General features: G+C 45.1%; 1 protein-coding gene across 1 annotated transcript in view; it reads left to right on the plus strand.

Annotated features, from left to right (window-relative positions):
• LOC138663673 (oocyte zinc finger protein XlCOF6-like) overlaps positions 1-18,613 on the plus strand; it is a 70,698-nt gene that overhangs the window by 34,921 nt on the left and 17,164 nt on the right. The window lies entirely within an intron of this gene.

Consider the following 18,613-nt stretch of genomic DNA (forward strand, 5'->3'; position numbering starts at 1 on the left):
AACTCATCCTGATGCCTTGCTGGGTGGCAATCAGGTAAATATATGGTGTTGATGACAGCTGTGATTTGTCAAAAATCACATGTGCCATCAAGCCCTGGGGCTAGTAATGGAGAGGTGTTAGTCAGCCAACCCCCCTTACTAACCCTGTAAGTTAAAATCATTAAAAAACACACAGAAAAATCCTTTATTTTAAAATAAAAACCCACCCTCTTTCACCTATTTATTTTCCCAAAAAACACAGGTCCATTGTAATCCACATTGATGTCCCACAACGATTCCCAACTCTATTGCATCTGGAGGATGTGAGGAGCGGTGATATCAGTAACATTACCGCTCACCACGGCTGCTGGAACACACTGAGAGTAGTGTGAGAACCAGAGGCAGTAACGAGCGGTGACGTCAGTCAGGTTATCACACGTCACAGCTGGCGATTCTCACGGTAACCTCTGTGTGATCCGTAGATGGCAGCATGTGAGCTGCCAGCTGTGAACTGCGGTAAGTTGGTAACCTTACTGATGTCACCACTCATCACAGCCTGTGGATGTAACAGTGTCAAGGATCGATGTGAGACATATGTTGTCTAGGTTTTTATTTTAAAATAAAGGTCTTTTCTGTGTGTGTTTTAATAATTTTTATTTACAGGGTTAGTAATGGGAGTGTCTGACTGACACCTCTCCATGACTAACCCTTGGACTTGATGGCAGATGTGATTTTTTGACAAATCACAGCTGTCATCAAACCCATATATTACCCCGATTGCCACTGCACCAAGACATCGGGATGACTGGGTAAAGCGCCAGAATTGGCGAATCTGATGTGATGTACCAATTCTGGGGTGGCTGCGGGCTTCTATTTTTTGGCTGGGACATTCAGTAACACTGGACTGTCCCTGCCTGATATTAGAATTGCCCAGCTTTATCTGTGCTGGCTTTAAAAAGTAGGGGCAGGGAGTCAAAGATGTGCAGCTGTCAAGGTAAGACAGCCATGCACAGCTCCGAGAAAGATCCCGGACCCGGCATCAACGTGTGCACAGCAGGCCGGCAGCGCACAGCGGCACATTAGTGCATGATGGGGCCCCGGCCCGATGAGCAGAAGCACAAGAGGTGGGGCCCCCCTATATGCCGCTGGTCATTGGGGCCCCTGTCATGAATCACAGGGGAGATATTTTTATCATCCCCACCGCTGACACCAATATGTCATGAATCGGGGTTGTTTGGTTGGCCCAAGTTTTTTTCCGAAGGGGATTTATTTATATCCCACTTTCCAGTTCCGATTTGGAACTCGCAGCTCTCTGGTGCCCCCCTTACCCTCAGGTTAGTCAGGGAACTGCACCTAGGATAATTAGTCACCAGAAAGGCTGCCTGCTATGTACTGGCTGTGGGGCACACATTGCAGTGAGGGTGATATAATTATTTTCAGCCATAGCCGAGCAATACACTATAAAAACTCAGTTCCGTCACTACAAGTGTTACCCACCAGCGCAGGACACTTCCGCTGCCACCAGCTCCTGTTCCTTAATTAATAACGGGTCGGGAGCCAACCCAATTAGTTGTGTAATTTACCTCAGAGGACGTGTACGTTATAGAGCAAGGAGAAACTAAGCTGGTAGTTTTATATATTTTACTCCAAAAGGTGGGCAGTGTTTATAAAAGTGTAAAAGATATTATAAAATGAGACCAGTATCGTATATACAGACAATTACAAACTAAAAAGGATTAAAGGAAGAAAATAGACTTACAGTTCTCTCATATCATGGCTGACAATGTGGCTGGGGGGAGGGGTGTTGTGAATTCTGTTGTCGGGCTCCCTCCTGTGGTCATGAATGGTACTTCGGCTGGTTCTGTCCATGGACTTCCTCTGGTGGGTGTTTCTGAGTTTCACAGGTGACTAGGTTAATTCGTTAGCTGCTGCTCTATTTAACTCCACTTAGATCTTTGCTCTATGCCACCTGTCAATGTTCCAGTATTGGTCTAGTTCACTCCTGGATCGTTCTTGTGACCTGTCTTCCCATCAGAAGCTAAGTTCCAGCTTGTATTTCTTTGGTTTTCTGTTTTTCTGTCCAGCTTGCTATTTAATTTGTTGTCTTGCTTGCTGGAAGCTCTGGGACGCAGAGGGAGCGCCTCCGCACCGTGAGTCGGTGCGGAGGGTCTTTTTGCGCCCTCTGCGTGGTCTTTTTGTAGGTTTTTGTGCTGACCGCAAAGTAACCTTTCCTATCCTCGGTCTGTTCAGTAAGTCGGGCCTCACTTTGCTAAATCTATTTCATCTCTGTGTTTGTATTTTCATCTTTACTCACAGTCATTATATGTGGGGGGCTGCCTTTTCCTTTGGGGAATTTCTCTGAGGCAAGGTAGGCTTTATTTTTCTATCTTCAGGGCTAGCTAGTTTCTTAGGCTGTGCCGAGTTGCATAGGGAGCGTTAGGCGCAATCCACGGCTATTTCTAGTGTGTTTGATAGGTTTAGGGATTGCGGTCAGCAGAGTTCCCACGTCCCAGAGCTCGTCCTTATTATCAGTAACTATCAGGTCATTCCGTGTGCTCTTAGCCACCAGGTCCATTATTGTCCTGACCACCAGGTCATAACAGAGGGGAGCTGTTGTGAATTCTGTTGTCGGGCTCCCTCCTGTGGTCATGAATGGTACTTTGACTGGTTCTGTCCATGGACTTCCTCTGGTGGCTGTGGGTGTTTCTGAGTTTCTTTCCACAGGTGACAAGGCTAAGTCGTTATTGGGCTGCTCTATTTAACTCCACTTGGATCTTTGCCCCATGCCAGCTGTCAATGTTGTACTATTGGTCTAGTTCGCTCCTGGATCGTTCTGGTTACCTGTTTATTCCAGCAGAAGCTAAGTTCCTCTTTGCTATTTTCTTGTTTGCTATTTTTTCTGTCCAGCTTGCTATTGTGAATATTGCCTTGCTTGCTGGAAGCTCTGGGACGCAGATGGGCGCCTCTGCACCGTGAGTCGGTGCGGAAAGTTTTTTTTCCCTGCTCACTCTGCGTGGCTTTTTGTAGGTTTTTGTGCTGACTGCAAAGTTTCCTTTCCTATCCTCTGTCTGTTCAGCAAGTCGGGCCTCTCTTTGCTAAATCTATTTCATCTCTGTGTTTGTGATTTCATCTTATTCACAGTCAGTATATGTGGGGGCTGCCTTTTCCTTTGGGCAATTTCTCTGAGGCAAGGTAGGCTTTATTTTCCTATCTTTAGGGCTAGCTAGTTCTGAGGCTGTGACGAGTTGCATAGGGAGCGTTAGGAGCAATCCACGGTTATGGGCAGCATGGTGGCGCAGTGGTTAGCACTACAGCCTTGCAGCGCTGGGGTCCTGGGTTCTAATCCCACCCAGGACAACATCTGCAAAGAGTTTGTATGTTCTCTCCGTGTTTGCGTGGGTTTCCTCCGGGCACTCCGGTTTCCTCCCACATTCCAAAGACATACTGATAGGAATTCTAGATTGTGAGCCCCATTGGGGACAGCGATGATAATGTGTGCAAACTGTAAAAGCGCTGCGGAATATGTTAGCGCTATATAAAAATAAAGATTATTATTATTATTTCTAGTGTGTGTGATAGGATTAGGGATTGCGGTCAGCAGAGTTTCCACTTCCCAGAGCTTGTCCTGTATTTTTGTAGCTATCAGGTCTTTCCGGGTGCTCTTGACCACCAGGTCCATTATTGTCCTAACAACCAGGTCATAACAGGGAGCATAAGCTGAAGCAAAATGAGGTCTCACTGTCTTATACCCCTGGTCGTGACATCACTGAGTGGGCTGAGTTATGGAATGCACTCCTACTTTCTCAGAGGAACTCAGAGTTACAGAACATTCATATCCGCCGTAGCTTCAGGATGCAACCTCGTATAGCAATGATGGAATTACCATTGATCTTGTTTTGAGATTAGCATTCTATTAAGACCAAACATGACCTTGCTATGCAATGCAGGTAAGCAGTAATTTGTTTCTCGGATACCAATGGTACGGGAAATTAGAAAACGCATTGGGTGATGGCCCGCCCAATGCAGAGGCCAAAAATGTATTTGTCCTGCTTCCACACTTAAGCTGCGCAATTATATGCCAGTTTAAGAGAACAAAGGGAATACCCCCCAACCATGCTCTTTGCACAAAGTTGAGTAGGCCTGCTCACAGCACACTGGTTTCACATTACAGCTGCATGCAGGGGGGACGGAGGGGGGAGCAGTGAAAAGAAGAGCTTTCTAGGCAGTGTAAAGAGGGGGGGGTCAGAAAGCCCACAGCGTGTGTCTGAAAAGCCAGGGAACCTTCTAGGTGTATACTCAAAATATGGCCTATTTATATTATCGTGACAGCCCCATACAGCAGTAATGCCCTGATGGCGGACCTGCACACGCCTGCGCCACTTCACTGCATTCCTCAAGAACAAGATCTGAGAGGCAGTGAAGTAGGTAATAGGATACAAGGGCGGGCTAGACGGGTGAAAGAGGCGTGTTTTTCTGGGCACAGCGCTGTTCTTGCTTTTTCCAGACCCCGGGCATCCCGGACGCCTGCAGTTTGCTTCACTTACAACTTCCCGGTGAGGCGCCCCCTCACCTCATCATCGGGTTCGCTCCCCCCACCATATTTGGCAACCCCAGATTGCTCCACACCTGCCCTATAAGATGATGCCCAGCATATAAGATGACCCCCGTCTTTTGAGATGATTTTGTATTTTAACTGGAAAAGTTGGGGGTCGTCTTATACGCCCAGTCGTCTTATACGCCGGAAAATATGGTACATAAAAAGACATTACACCTGTGCTATGATATATCTCTAAGCTGTGGTTGGCTGATGGCTGTAATATACAATTATTCACACCTGCAGGAGATGTGTTGGCATGGCTCAAGCCCTGGTTTCATGGATTCACTCCACGTCAAATTCCATTCTGTTTTCAATCCTAAGGAATTCAGATTACTGCACAATCTCTTTTGAAATGGAGAGCACTAATACTTTCTCTACTCTGGTCAGGACTCATAGTAACTCCAATGGTTCACTATTAATGAGTGCAACTCTGGTTTGGTGTTCCCCTCATACATATATTGTTGTTGGGGACGTAACTTTTTTTTATTGTATGTCTTTTTTTAACAGGTTCATTCTGTATAACGTTTTAATTGTGGTGGGGTCAACCTGCCTCACTTATGTGAGTCAACTCCCTGGAAGTCTTTAAATAAAGATCTCCATTGCCTCTTCCAAATGACACCTCAGCTCTACACTATTATAAAAAGTTCTCTTTTTAAGTGACTAATATTTCTTCTTGAAACTCATCTGATATTGGCCTAACGATAGTTTTGATTGCCAAGGGCCACATACTATAATTACTCCAGAGAGGTTACTCCACTAGTTACTCATTCTATAATGAAGAAGACTGTTGAGTTTGATAATTTCAGTAGATGTATTATTGCTTATAGTCAGTTTTTGCCAGTTTTTGTCAGCATTAGTCAGTACCCAGAATCCTCTGTTCTAATCTAATCAGTTCCGTTTTCAAATCTGATGTGTGTCACTTTATGTGGTGATAACTTTGAAATTCTTCACAAAGGATAATAGGAAACAAATTGACCTTACAAATTATATTCCACCTTCTCTTGAATCCGACAATACTCTGTATACGGTTGTACATTACTGTCTGGGAATATGGCAGGGTTAAGAAAGGAAGGAGCGCCATTTAGCTTTTTTTTTTTTTTATCAATTAGTGTTTATTGAAGATTTCCAAAACAATACAGTGCAATCAAACAGTAATAACAGTAACAGAGGTCAACTAAAAATGACCAGAAATAAGTAAGGAGAAAAACCAAACCAATCAGAAAGGAAGAAGTGGGGGAGAAAGGGGGGGAGGGATAGGTACAATAGGGGGAATAGGGGGGGGGGAGGAAAGGAGTATAGGCATTCACAAGACATTATCTAGCAATTCAGTTATAGACAAGGGGTCCTGGCAAACTATGGCAGAATAAGAATATTATAAACACAAAAACAGACATGTCAATTATGCTTACTTATTCCCACTCAAGTAAACGATCAAACAAGGTGGTGCGGGTCACCATTTATTATTTTATTATTATTATTATACATTTTTATAGCGCCATTTATTCCATGGCGCTTTACATGTGAATACGGGGCAAATATAGACAAATACATTAAACATGAGCAGATAACAAGGCACACGAGTACATAAGGAGGGAGGACCCTGCCCGCGAGGGCTCACAGTCTGCAGGGGGTGGGTGAGGTGGGTGGGTTTAGCTATTTGAGTGCAGATCTTGCTGGAATAGTTTGCAGGGACACTGTATTGAGAGCACTGTTCATGGTCATGTGGCAGCTCAAAAGATGGCCACCATAAACAATCTTGGCATTATCTACTCTATTTTCCAGATCCCAGGGATTGCCTTGCTCATCATCCTGCCCCATGCACATGGATCTGGACTTGCACAGAGACCCCTAGGTTTGGGCCACGGTGTTACATTATGTTTGGTAGTGTGAGATAGCAAGAAGAATACTCAGGTAGCCGGGTCAGAACCAGGAGGGCAGGGAAAATAGAAAATCAAAATATGCAAGATCAGTCAGTAAACAGGCCAGGGTCACAACAGAAAACAAATACACAAGCTGGGAGATGAGCACAGAGGACTGAACGAGAGGAGAAATAAGGCTGTATCTGGTAGTTTTTTCGGCAATATGCTGCAAGCTTTAGTAGGGTGTGGTGCTTTACAAATGGCTGAAGCAGGGAGCAGATTGCTTCAGCTGGACACCACACACACAAATACTGCCAAACTGGATGATACTACTGGTCCCAGGCACCCTAATCTTAGTGGCTGGACAGAGCTCCTGTTTCCAATGTTGCCTCCATTACCAGAGCCGCCTGTAGAATGAATAAAGCCACGTTTCATAGAAAAATTAAAACCCATAAGAAAATCTCCAGTGAGATGTCCCCCTCCCCTCACAAATTAACATGTGGTGAAGAGGGAGATTTACATATAGCTAGGAAGTAAGCAATACTAATTAAGACATAGGAAGAGCTGACAATTAGTGATGGGCAAGCACTAAAACGTTCGGCTGCTTGTTGCTAGGGTCGAGCATATTGGAATGCTTGGGTGCTCGACCCGAGCAACGAGCCCAATGTAAGTCCATGGGAAAGTCGAACATTTTTGCTACGCCCCTCCCCCCCCGAGGTCTTTAGAGGGTCTATAAACTGCGGAAATCGATGGAAACAGTGCTTAAATAACATGGGAACATCATGGTGAAGACCCCTGGAAGCATTTCTGACTCCAATGTCACTGCTGTGAACAATGTTGTCCGAGTGTTACGCCACTTTTACAGACTCACAAAAATACATACCAAAACGCAACCAAAATGGTTTTTCCTGGGAAAGGAACATCATTTCCAGGATAATGACTTGTAAGGCAAAATAAATGACCAAAAACAAAAATGCTCATCCTCACCTTGGGCTATGTTCACACCTAGCATTTTTGATGCGTTTTTAAACTTGAGCATTGCTTTCAACCAAGACAAATGCATTCACTGGGAAATGTCATTTTAACGTTTGACAACCTTATCTGCCCATGTGGTGTGTGCCACATCATCAGACACATCCTGTTTCATTTGTGAAGGACGGACTCTGAAAGTCACAAAGCATATTTTTATATGGTCGCTCAGGCGGCCTTTGCTATTCATCCATCAGCCGGCTATGCTTTGTTCCCATTATTAAACAGTGTGTCTCCTATCATGTTACTGCATATGCAGTGAGTGATAGGTCTGCCCAAAATTTGGACGCACCCCAATACCCCTTTGACGAGACTTACAGGAGGGCCACCTGAAAGCAATGTTTCCATTATTAGGAAGTCGGTACTCCCATACTGTTTGCTTATGCATTGCATGCAAGGCCTGCCTTGCATCCAATTTAGACGCACCCCAACATCCTTTTGAAGTGACGTCATGGATGGCCACATGAAGCCAAAGTTCCCATTATTCTTTTTTTTTTTTTTTTACTCCCGTACAGTTTGCCCATGAAGTGAATGCAATGCCTGCTCCAAATTTGGACGCACCCCAATAACCCTTTGAACAGACGTCCTGGATGGCCACATGAAACCAAAGTTCCCATTATTAGAAATTTGGTACTCCCATACGGTTTGCCTATGCATTTAATGCAAGGTCTGCCCTGCCTCAAAGTTACAGGCACCACCAATAACCCTTTGAACAGATGTCCTGGATGGCCACATGCAACTAAAGTTCCCATTATTATGATTTTTTTTACTCCCATACAGTTTGCCCATGAAGTGAATGCAATGCAAATTTGGACGCATCCTAATAATCCTTTGAACCAACATACTGGATGGCCAATTGAAAGCATTGTTCTCATTATTTGTAATTTGCTTCTCCCATACTGTTCGGCTATGCAGTGAATTGTTGAGCCAGAAGAACCTGCATTGGAGAATGTCAGTGTGGAGGATGAAGACACTGCATTGGAGCATTGCAGTGTTGAGGCTGAATACCCGGCAGTGTAGCATTTCAGTGTTGAACATGAAGAGCATGCATTGTTGAATTGCAGTGTTGAGGATGAAGACCCGGTAGTGGATAATGTCAGTGTTGAGGCTGGAAAACATGCAGTGTAGATGTGCAGTGTTGAGGCTGAAGAAACTGCATTGGAGAATTGCAGTGTTGAGGCTTAAGAACCAGCAGTGGAGAATTGCAGTGTTGAGGATGAAGACCCGGCAGTGGAGAATTGCAGTGTTGAGGCTGAAGCCCCGGCATTTGCGAATTGCAGTGTTGAGGCTGAAGAACCTGCATTGTTGAATTGCAGTGGGGAGCCAGAAGAACCTGCAGTGGAGAATTGCAGTGTTGAAGCTGAAGAAACTGCAGTGGAGAATTGAGGCTGAAGAAACTGCATTGGAGAATTGCAGTGTTGAGGCTGAAGAACTAGCAGTGGAAAATTGCAGTGTTGAGGATGAAGCCCCGGCAGTGGAACATTGCAGTGTTGAGGCTGAAGAACCTGCATTGTTGAATGGCAGTGGGGAGCCAGAAGAACCTGCAGTGGAGAATTGCAGTGATAAGGCTGAAGAACCTGCAGTGGTGAGATGGAGGACCTGCAGTGGAGAATTGCAGTGTTGAGGCTGAAGAATCTGCAGAATCGAATAGCAGTCTTGAGGATGAAGAAACTGCATTTGAGAATTGTAGTGTTGAGGTTGAGGAACTAGCAATTGATAATTGCAGTTTTGAGGATGAAGACCCGGCAGTGTAGCATTGCAGTTTTGAGGCTGAAGTCCCGGCATTTGCAAATTGCCATGTTGAGGCTGAAGAACCTGCATTGTTGAATTGCAGTGGTGAGCCAGAGAAACCTGCAGTGGAGAATTGCAGTGACAAGGCTGACGAACCTGCATTGGTGAATTTCGGGGGTGAGCATTAAGAACCTGCAGTGGAGCATTGCAATGTTCAGGCTGCAGAACCTGCAGTGGAGAATTGCAGTTTTGAGGCTGAAGAAACTGCAGTGGATAATAGCAGTCTTGAGGTTGAAGAAACTCCATTGGAGAATTGCAGTGTTGATGCTGAAGAACCAGCAGTGGAGAATTGCAGTGCTGAGAATGAAGACCCAGCAGTGGAGCATTGCAGTGTTAAGGCTAAAGCCCCGGCATTTGCAAATTGCAGTGTTGAGGCTGAAGAACCTGCATTGTTGAATGGCAATGGCGAGCCAGAAGAACCTGCAGTGGGGAATTGCAGTGATAAGGCTGAAGAACCTGCAGTGGGGAATTGCAGTGATAAGGCTGAAGAACCTGCATTGGTGAATTGCATTGGTGAGCTTGAAGAACCTGCAGTGGAGAATTGCAGTGTTGAGGCTGAAGAAACTGCAGTGGAGAATAGCAGTCTTGAGGCTGAAGAAACTGCATTGGAGAATTGCAGTGTTGAGGCTGAAGAACTAGCAGTGGAGAATTGCAGTGTTAAGGATGAAGACCCGGCAGTGGAGCATTGCACTGTTGAGGCTGGAGCCCCAGCATTTGCGAATTGCAGTGTTGAGGCTGAAGAACCTGCATTGGTGAATTGCAGTGTTGAAGCTATAGAACCTGCAGTGGAGAATTGCAGTGTTGAGGCTGAAGAAACTGCATTGGAGAATTGCAGTGTTGGGGATGAAGACCCGGCAGTGGAGCATTGCAGTGTTGAGGCTGAAGAACCTTCATTGGTGAATTGCAGTGATGAGCCAGAAGAACCTGCATTGGTGAATTGCAGTGGTGAGCCTGAAGAACCTGCTGTGGAGAATTGCAGTGTTGAGGCTGTAGAACCTGCAGTGGAGATTTGCCGTGTTGAGGCTGTAGAATCTGCAGTGGAGAATTTCAGTGTTGAGGCTGAAGAACCGGTAGTGGAGAATTGCATTGTTGACCAACCCATACAGTTCCCATTATTAGGAAGTGTGTCTCTCATACTGTTTGCCTATGCAGTGAATGCAAGGCTTGGCCCAAGTTTGGACACACAACAATACCTCTTGAAAGAGAATTGTAGGAGGGCCTCCTAAAACTCTGTTCCCATTACAAAGGAGCTGGTTTCCTATACTTGTAATGCCCATGCAGTAAGGGTATGAGCTGACATACATTTCACCCTGGGGGATATACATCACCATAGTGTTTAAAAATGTACTTTATGGGCATCATAAACACCCTTTAAAGCAATAACGTAGGTGTTGCATCACGGACTATGGTCACCATGGTGATCTACTGATGGTGGATGCTGAGGATGAGGAGAAGGAGGAGGATGACAGTAGCAAATAGGCCAAATCACAAAGCATATACCCATGTGTGGGTGTGAAGAGGTGCATGGTAATAGAGTTCCCAAAAAAAGACACTGGATTAGAGTTTATGTTTCGCTGCTATCGTTGAGTGGTGTACAGAGGTCTGTCACAATGCAGAAAAATTTCATTTTTATAAGAGTCAGCCTGTCAGCATTTTCAGTTGACAGGGGATGCACTTATCAGTTATAATTCCACCAGCGGCACTAAACACCCGATCTGACAAAACGCTAGCGACAGGGCATGCCAGGACCTCCAAGGCATACAGAGCCAGTTCATGCCACATGTCCAGCTTGGATAACCAATAATTATAAGGCACAGAGGAAACACGGAGGACATTGATATGGTCAGCAAGGTACTCCCTCAGCATCTTCCAAAACTTTGCACTGCTTGTGAGAATACCCCGCACCTCAGGGCCCGTGCGAAGGGAGGGTCTGAGAAAACTCTCCCACAACTTTACCAGTGTTCCCCTGCCTCTGCTGGATTGGAGTTGGGTCTCTCTCGCCTGTTCTCCTTGGTTGTCCAAAGAACTGTGACTTCTGCTGCCAGCGTTTTCAGATGGGAATTGTTTAATAATTCCGCAACAAGGGCCCTCTGGTACTGCACCATTTTAGTACACCTGTCTGCTTCTGGAATAAGAGATAGAAAGTTCTCCTTGTATCGTGGGTCTAGAAGTGTCACCAACCAGTAATGACTGTCACCGAAAATTTTGAGAACGGGAGGGTCACAGGGAAGGCAGCGCAACATAAACTCAGCCATGCATGCTAGACTGCTAACAGGCAAAACTTCTGTGTCCTCACAAAGATGATGACTGACCATGCTCTCTCTCCTCCTCCTCCTCCTCCATGTTCTCATGCCATCCACGCTGAACAGACGATATGACAGTTGTGCTTGTAGTGCCATCTATATCGCATGAAAGTAGCTCCTGTTCTTCCTCCTCCTCCTCTTCCTCATTGTCACCCAATCCACGTTAGGGTGAGATGAGGCTGTGTGTAATCACCCTGTATGATTCCTTGCTCGGTCTCATCAATCTCCAAAAGCAATGCATCCTCTTTGATTGTGAGCAGAGAGCGTTTCAGAACATAGAGAAGTGGGATGGTGACGCTAATTATGGTGTCATCACCGCTCACCATCTTGGTGTAGTCCTCAAAGTTTTGGAGGATGGTACATATGTCTGACATCCATGTCCACTCCTGAGGTCTTATGTGTGGAGTTTGAACTGAATACCGACGGCCGCGTTGATGGTGGTAGTCAACAACTGCCCTCTTCTGCTCACAAATCCTTTCCAACATATGCATTGTAGAGTTCCAACGTGTGGGGACACCACACAATAGTCAGTGAGCCAGAAGCTGCAAACGCTGCTGAAGCACGGCAAGGGCGGCGGAAGCTGTAGCTTACTTTCTAAAATGGGCACACAGGTGGCGTACTTTGACAAGCTGATCCGGCAGCTCCGGGTAGCTTTTAAGAAACCATTGAGCAATGAGGTTAAGCACATGGGCCAGGCATGGTCCATGTGTGAGGTCGCCTCAGAGCCGCCACTAGATTCTATCCATTGTCACACACGACCGTTCCTGGCTGGAGGTTTAGCATTGTCACCCACAGATGTGCCTTCTCTTTCAGAGCTGTCCACAACTCTTCAGCATTGTTCGGTTTGTCAACTAAGTATTTTAGCTTCAGCACAACCTGTTGTCGCTTGGCTCAGGCAGTGCTGTAGTGCCTCCAGCTCGTGACTGATGTGGTCATTTCAGAAATGGAGGCTTAAGAGGAGAAGGAGGAGGAGGTGCAGGAGCTGTAAACTGTGGGGGCAAACCTGATTAACGTAGGGCCCGCAATCCTTGGCATTGGGGGGACATGTTCCATCCCAAGTTCTGACTGTGTTGCAGCTTCCACTATGTTAACCCAGTGTGCCATCAATGAGATGTACCATCCCTGCCCAGAAGCACTTGTCCACGTATCCATAGTTAGGTGGACTTTCACAGTAACAGCATTGTTGAGGAAACGGCTAATGTTGTGGGACACGTGATTGTGTAATGAGAAATAGTGGCGGCTGGAGACCGAGTCCCTTGGGATAGCCGCCTCCATCAGGTTGTGGAAAGCTTCTGTCTCCATGAGCCTAAAAGGCAACATTTCGAGCGCAAGCAGATGAGAAATGTGTGAGTTTAGTAGTGTGGCCTGTGAGGCGTTGGCAGAGTATTTGCGCTTGCGTTCCAAGGACTGGGATATGGACAAATGAATGCTGCGCTAGGACAAAGACGTGGACATGCTTGATGATGGTGCTTGTTGAGTGTGTGCAACGACAAGTGCAGGGCAGGAGGCATCTTCGCATGCACCATGGACAGGGGATTGGCTTGCATCCGCAATAGTGGAAGAAGCAGTTGTGTCACCCGCAGACACTGTTCCTTGACCCTGAGGTTCAGCCAGCAAAGTCGGGGGCTTTGCTGCCTTGTGCCTGATCGTGCTGCTGGTAGTCAGGCTGGTAGATTTGCTACCCCTGCTGATGCGGGCATGGCAGGTGGTGCAAATGGCCTGTTTGGGGATATCGGCTGAGTCCTTAAAAAACAACCAGACTCAGGAAGAACTAACAGTTGTACTACCAACTTCAGTCATATTGGTGTTACGGGGAACGGTTGCCAGCCTTCTGTCTGCGGCCACCACACTGCTTCTTCCTGCCTGTTGGGGTGCTACGCCTACCTCCCCCTGCGTGCTGCTGTCCTCACTCTGCATGTCCTCCTGCCAGGTTGGGTCAGTTACTATATCATCCACCAACTCCTTTTACACTTCTGCACCCTGGTACTCCTCCTGACTTTCTGGCAATTGTGTCTCATCATCGTCCACCTCTTGCGACACTTTACCACTGTCGCCTTCTTGTAACCATGGCTGCTCAAATATTTGGGCATCGCTACATGCGACCTTCTCTTAACCTGCTTCAAGTGGACCATGAGAGATGCCCAAATCTCTAAGTGGAATAGTGAACAGCTCTTCGGAGTGTCGAAGTGTGGGATCAGTTGTCTCCGAGCACTCGGCATTGTGAGAGGAAGGAGGATCAGGGTGTGGAATATGCGGTCCACACTCATGGCTACTCAGACTTGACTGTGTGGAAGACAGGGTGGTGGTGGCAAAGTGACTGGAAGCATTATCCGCTATCCAACCAACAACCTTTTGACACTGCTCTGGGTTCAATAGTGGTGTGCTGCTGCTGTCCCCTAGTAATTGTGACAGGAAGCTCAAACGAGAACATGTGAGTATTTATTGTGGCCCAATTTCAGCTTGCCTGCGGCCTCGTCCTCACCCTCTGCATGCACCATCATGTCCACTTCCCCGTCCCTTGACACTCTCCTTGCCCATTTTAAATGTACTACAATATTTTCCACGTTCACTACAAATGCCTGAATTTGGAGTAAAATTAGATGTGATCTGTGTGTGTGAAAACCACAGTTTAAAATATCTGGCCTTTAGGTAACAATTTTTTTTTCCTGCAAACTGGTGTCAATAACTAGTCTAAGGGCCCCTTTCCACTTGTGTGAGAAAAAAACGGTCCGATTTACGGACCGAAAAAACGGATGTAACGTGTGCGATTGTCATGCGAGTGTAATGCGATTTTTTAATCGCATCATCCGTTTTTACATCCGTATGCAATCCGTTTTTTTTCTCTGCAACTATTTTTATACAGTCATTTACAGGACTATTTACAGTGTTCTGTGCCACAGAATGGTAAGGTATCCGTAAAAAACGGATGGAATACGGATGGTCCGTATTCCATGCGTTTTTTTTCTCGCACCCATTGACTTGCATTGGCGAGTCTCGTCCGAGAATCTCAGCAATACGCAGCATGCTGCGATTTTTTTCTCAGCCGACACAGATTTTTCTCAGTCCGATTTCGGCTGGGAAAAAAATCGCAAATGGAATGTCACCTATTGAAAAACATTGGTCCGAGTGCAATCCGATTTTTTATTGGATTGCACTCGTCCGTTTTTCTCACAAGTGAAAAGGGGCCCTAAGACACAGCAAAAACAGATCAATGGAGCCCTCAAATGCCACAATGTTTAGCCCACAGATAGGTGAGTCATGTGGCAGAGATAGTGATGCCCCACTTTAAATTATGTGGCCTGTATTTTTTTTTTTAAATCAGCAAAATAGTGTCAATAACTAGGCTAAGACACAGCAAAAACAGTTCAATGGAGCACAAAAAATGCCCAATTTTTTAGCCCACAGATATGTGAGGCATGTGATGGAGATACCCCACTTTATTATCTGGCCTGTATTTTTTTAAAAAAAACAGCAAAATAGTGTCAATAACTAGGCTAAGATACAGCAACAACAGTTCAATGGAGCACAAAAAAGCCCCAATTTTTAGCCCACAGATAGGTGAGGCTGGTGACGGAGATACCCGATTTTAAATTATCTGGGCTGTATTTTTTTTCACAGCAAAATAGTGTCAATGACTAGGCTAAGACACAGCAAAAAAAGTTCAATTTATGCCTGAAATGCTCCAATTTTTAGCCAACGGATAGGTGAGGCGTGTGATGGAGATGCCCCACTTTAAAATATCTGGACTGTATTTTTTTTACAGCAAAATTGTGTCAATAAGTAGGCTAAGACACAGCCAAAAATTTTCAATGGAGGCCTCAAATGGCACAATTTTTAGGCCACGGATAAATGAGGCATGTGACGAAGATACCCCACTTTAAAATATCTGGCCTATATTTTTTTTTCACAGCAAAATAGTGTCAATATCTAGGCTAACACACAGCAAAAACAGTTCAATGTAGGCCTCAAATGCCACAATTTTTAGTCCACAGATAGATGAGGTGTGTAACGAAGATACCCCACTTTAAATGATCTGGCTTGTATTTTTTTTTCACAGCAAATAGTGGCAATAATTAGGCTAAGACACATCAAAAATGGTTCAATGGAGCGCTCAAATGCCCACTGATAGGTGAGGCATATGACGGAGATCCCCCACTTTTAAATATCTGGCCTGTATTTATTTTTGTTTGCCAGCAAATTGGTGTCAATAACTAGGCTAAGACACAGCAAATACAAATTAAACAGGGGGCTGAAATTGTACTATTTTTAGCACACTGATATATGATGCCTGTGACGCAAATACCCCAATTTAAAATATCTGGCCTGTATTTTTGTTTTTTTTTCAGCAAAATTGTGTTAATAACTAGACTAACAGACAACAACAAAAAATTCAATGGATGCCTGAAATGGCACAATTTTGAGCACAATGATAGGCAATCCGTGTCACGGACAAAACACAGTGTAAAATATCTGCCCTGTAGGTAAATATTTTTTAAGCAAACTGGTGTCAAGAACTTGTAAAAGACACTCCAACAAAATTTTACAGTACCACAAAAATGGCAGAACTTTCTGCGCACTCACGTGATCGCTGGGATGGCCAAACCCCTGTTTAAAATACCTGGATTTTAACGCTGTACCATAGAAAGGATCTGGCTGTATTCTGCAGTGCCAACAACAAATGGAGAAAAAAAGCTGTGTGCTCTGGATTGCTTTTAAATAAAATAATCAAGATTAAGATGCAAAAAAAATTATCCTGGCCACTGACCCCTGGGGCTATGTATCTGTAATAGGGAGCAGCAGACAGTAATGGAATGGACCCTCTTGCTGTATGCAATAAAGTATGCCACATACAATGCCTACCTGCCTAGCACTGATATCTACAGTATATACCCACATACACTGCCTGCCTACCTAGCACTGGTATCTATAGTCCTTAGAAGGACTGTTGGTTTAGCTGGATTTGTGTATTCAATAATGGTATACCCACACTAACTGATACACCACCTATTCTGTCCCTATCTCTGCAGCAACTCTCCCTACACTGGTGATTCCGGAGCTGAGTGTGACGAGCAGGGCGGTGCCAGGTCTGACATAGACCTGATGACGCTCTGCGCCCAGCCAATCACTGTAATGCCACAACCAACATGGCTGCAGCATTACAGTGCGTGGCAGACAATCCCTGCATGTTGGTTGGCACTATAAAGAGCACCAAACATGCAGGGCGGTGTCCCGAACGCCAGCCGAGTAACCCCGGAAATGCTCACCGAGCACCGAGCATGCTCACTCATCACAACTGACAATTTAAACTCCTTTTGTAAGTAAGACCTCACAATGAAACATGGGAAAGTGAGAGAGAACGCTTTAACTTTTTTGAAGCAGAGGACCCCTGTAGTGTACAGGCAATTAAACAGGAAATGTCTTCAAGGGTAAAAGAGATACCAAAAGAAGGTGTTTACTTGAGGAGAAGTGTGCTTTCCCAAGCAGAGAACTACTAGTCACACATCACAGATTGTAGCCAGCCCGTCTCCGGAGTTCAGATAGGAATATTAGGTTGGTACCAATCCGATATGTATGAGATACAGATTTTCATAATGAAGAGAATAACTTCAGATAGGAATATTGGGATTGGTATCAATCCGATATGTCTGAGATATTGATTGTCATAATGAAGAGAATAACGTGATGCATTAATTCACATCACCAGGGGGCCATTAGAATCCCTCCATTTGAATAACGTTCTGATAGATGGTGTGAACCTTGTCATATTTGGCTCTATGTATATGTAAAATCATAATAAAGATATGTTGCAATATCTGGCACCTGTGATCTTTAGAGGCTAAGATATCTTGTAAGTTGGGGATACCCTAAAATCCCAAAACTGAAAACATTTCACAAACGACCCCACATGAGGTAATCAGGGTGAAAAATATGGGTGAAACTTAGGAGCTAATAAAAAGCAGATCCTTGGTCTGGGTTATTGTCAGTAACTGGGAAGATGTAGTTCGTTGTGCAGCTTTTGTCCAATTCCCAAACAAAGTGCCTCTCTTCGCTAAACTCTGAGCTATTTCTGTGACTAAATTTAGCAATTTTCTTCCTTTATCCCTTTTATTTTATGTAATTGTATACATCGTATTGTTTTGTTGCCATTTTATATATTTATTATAAACACTGCCTATCTTTCTGGATTAAATATCACATTCTATAGGTCTGTTGACTTTGCTCTGTAAACAGCACCCCAAAGCCATACTGTAACAGCAGTGGCTGTCCAATCAGCCTGTATAAGCGATTGGTGGTGGCAGTGAGTCGTTTCTTTGTTATAGCGAAGTTAGAAGTGGCCGTATGGGGGATATGCATATAATTTATGCTTTGTTTGGAATCGGGGGTGTATATACCACATGCCGCCTGTTAGATACCTAATAATCGACCTAGTAGTGAAAGTGGCTGCGGTCTTCTCCATCAATCATTGGTCAATTTCTTACTGTCCTGACGATTAGGCCGGAGTCACACTACAGCGAGATATGGCCGAGTCTCGCTGGTTAAAAGCAAGCTCTGGCACTCCAGAGCGGAGCGTGCAGCTCCATGTATTGCTGTGCGGCTGCACGCTCCGCTCTGGAGTGCCGGTGCCAGAGCTTGGTTTTAACCAGCGAGACTTGGCCGTATCTCGCTGTATGTGATCCCAGCCTTAGAGGCAGTGGAGTTGCATTCCGTTAATGAAGTGATAACAGCGGGTTGATCTGCGTGACCCCCCAGTTGTGTATCTTTGACACCACGTCTAGTGACAGAAGCAGATGTCGCAGGAGCAGATTCCAGAGAAGATGTTACACACCATTTGCAGAAGCTCTAATATTCCAAAATGGCAGAAAAACAGAGCAGTAGAAATCTCCATAAAGTGACTCCATTTTTGAAAATAATACCCTCAGTGAATTAATCAAAAGGAGCAGTGACTATTTTGACTCCGCAGGTGCTTTCCATAAATTAGCAGTTGATGTTCTGTTTGACGAATCCTGTCATAAATCACACTCTGTGAGTATCTCCAGGCTCTTTATTCACATCAT

This window comes from Ranitomeya imitator, chromosome 2, assembly GCF_032444005.1.
Source record: "Ranitomeya imitator isolate aRanImi1 chromosome 2, aRanImi1.pri, whole genome shotgun sequence".
Lineage (NCBI taxonomy): Eukaryota > Metazoa > Chordata > Amphibia > Anura > Dendrobatidae > Ranitomeya > Ranitomeya imitator.